General features: G+C 58.5%; 1 non-coding gene across 1 annotated transcript in view; it reads left to right on the forward strand.

Moving 5' to 3' along the window:
- Window positions 1-1,630: 1,630 nt before the first annotated feature.
- Window positions 1,631-2,500, forward strand: part of LOC124746294 — a 1,909-nt gene continuing 1,039 nt past the window's right edge. Inside the window, exon 1 of the ribosomal RNA XR_007011325.1 lies at window positions 1,631-2,500. This exon is cut by the window's right edge and continues 1,039 nt beyond it. This is a non-coding gene — a ribosomal RNA (small subunit ribosomal RNA).

Raw genomic sequence — 2,500 nt, forward strand, 5'->3', positions numbered from 1 at the left:
TGTACACTGTAATGTGGATGGCAGCAGGACGTACATGCCGCCCCTCCCCACGTCCCCACCTTGCCCCCTGCCTTCGCAAGCTGGTTGGTGAGAACTTTGCATGTTCAATGCCCTCCGCATGCGACGTACTCAGGCTACGTTGTGGTGCGGCCTGTGTCAACTGTCCGCTAATGTCGTACGCGTAAACCACAATCTGTACTGCACATTCGTCCTTATGTACTGAATGATACATCGTGGCACATGTGTGACCGTACAACGACTGCGCCCAAAAACGGCGGACCATACAGTGCAAATATTGTGCACGCAGCTACGTGTCGTCTCCCTATGAGAGCTGGATTGCAGTGTGGTACGCCATAGAGACGTGTGGGAGGAACGGACGCCGTGGATGGCGATCAGCATGAGCTGTCTGTTGATGTATTCGGACCTAGTCGTCTCTCCTCACACACCGTGATGGCATGGTGCACCGCGTTCCATATCTGCGACATGCTACAGAGGCCGGTTGACAGTCGTTCGAGCAATGGACATCGCATACGTACGGGGGCCACCTTCCACGTATTGTCTAGGCGTGCACATTTTGTTGCGTGTATGTGGGCAGACGTAGTGTGGCGTGACACCTGACACAGGCATGCAATAATCGTGGAAGTTGCAAATGGCGATGGACGCCTGCGTTTTCTGGTGAAGTTACGCAAATGAACAAATGGTAACCTGTTGTGGTGCGGTTGTTCTCGCTAGGGGTGAATCGGTGATGGCGACGATAGGTTGAGGTACTAACCGGTTGTTCCAGCGATACCCACCATGCCGACGAAACTGAACGGCATCTGGGTGTGAAGCGATACGCGGCGGTGGCTGGGTGGGACCGTCCCCGGCCGGTGAGGGGGCGCCTCCCGGCGTGCTGGCCGCGCGGTGCGTGGGCGCACGCGCTACAGCCGGCTGGTGGGGGCGGCCAGTGGCAGGCGCGCCGGCCGACGGACGCGGCAGGCGTCGCAGCTGCGCGCCGGCGCACCCTGCGCGCGGCGCCGTGCGGCCAAAGTAGGTCCTCGCGGGCCCGGTGCGAAGCGCGGTGGACATCTTCAGTGTGCTGGTCCGATTGAGGACTGTGTGCGTTGAGGATGCGCTGCCGCCCGGCGCTCGGCGCCGCGACGCCGTCTGCTGCTCGGTCGCCCCAGCGGTTCTCGCTGGTGGTTTGTATCGCAGCTGTGCGGATGTGTTGGCGCGTGCGCTGTGCTGGGAGAGTTCGCTTCGGCACCCAAGTGGGGCTTTTGTCCTTCTGTGGCGCTGGCGTTGGAGCTGCCGGTCACCGTAGGTGGCGCGTGTTGTCTCCCGCCGGCAATGCCACGACAGCACGCTCCCGGGCCTCTGTCGGCAGCGGCAAGCTCAGTTGGGAGCACGGGTGGTCGCACCGAAAGCGTCTACTCGCCTAACTCCGGGCGATTGCGCCTCTCTCGAACCCGACCAAGTACTTGGGACGGCGCTGCGCGCCGCCGGGACCTGAGAGGGTTTCGAGGTGTATTGTGCAGGGGAGCTCAGCCTCCTCCTGTTTGCAGAATGATTGAGCGGACGCTTGCGTGTTCGCGCGGGCCCCCGGGACACACTCCCGGGCGGCCGGCTGCTCAGCTCTAGTTGACGCAGCTCCCTGGTTGATCCTGCCAGTAGTCATATGCTTGTCTCAAAGATTAAGCCATGCATGTCTCAGTACAAGCCGCATTAAGGTGAAACCGCGAATGGCTCATTAAATCAGTTATGGTTCCTTAGATCGTACCCACGTTACTTGGATAACTGTGGTAATTCTAGAGCTAATACATGCAAACAGAGTCCCGACCAGAGATGGAAGGGACGCTTTTATTAGATCAAAACCAATCGGTCGGCTCGTCCGGTCCGTTTGCCTTGGTGACTCTGAATAACTTTGGGCTGATCGCACGGTCCTCGTACCGGCGACGCATCTTTCAAATGTCTGCCTTATCAACTGTCGATGGTAGGTTCTGCGCCTACCATGGTTGTAACGGGTAACGGGGAATCAGGGTTCGATTCCGGAGAGGGAGCCTGAGAAACGGCTACCACATCCAAGGAAGGCAGCAGGCGCGCAAATTACCCACTCCCGGCACGGGGAGGTAGTGACGAAAAATAACGATACGGGACTCATCCGAGGCCCCGTAATCGGAATGAGTACACTTTAAATCCTTTAACGAGTATCTATTGGAGGGCAAGTCTGGTGCCAGCAGCCGCGGTAATTCCAGCTCCAATAGCGTATATTAAAGTTGTTGCGGTTAAAAAGCTCGTAGTTGGATTTGTGTCCCACGCTGTTGGTTCACCGCCCGTCGGTGTTTAACTGGCATGTATCGTGGGACGTCCTGCCGGTGGGGCGAGCCGAAGGCGTGCGACCGCCCCGTGCGTGCTCGTGCGTCCCGAGGCGGACCCCGTTGAAATCCTACCAGGGTGCTCTTTATTGAGTGTCTCGGTGGGCCGGCACGTTTACTTTGAACAAATTAGAGTGCTTAAAGCA

The sequence above is a fragment of the Schistocerca piceifrons genome, unplaced genomic scaffold (assembly GCF_021461385.2).
Source record: "Schistocerca piceifrons isolate TAMUIC-IGC-003096 unplaced genomic scaffold, iqSchPice1.1 HiC_scaffold_35, whole genome shotgun sequence".
Classification (NCBI taxonomy): Eukaryota; Metazoa; Arthropoda; class Insecta; order Orthoptera; family Acrididae; genus Schistocerca; species Schistocerca piceifrons.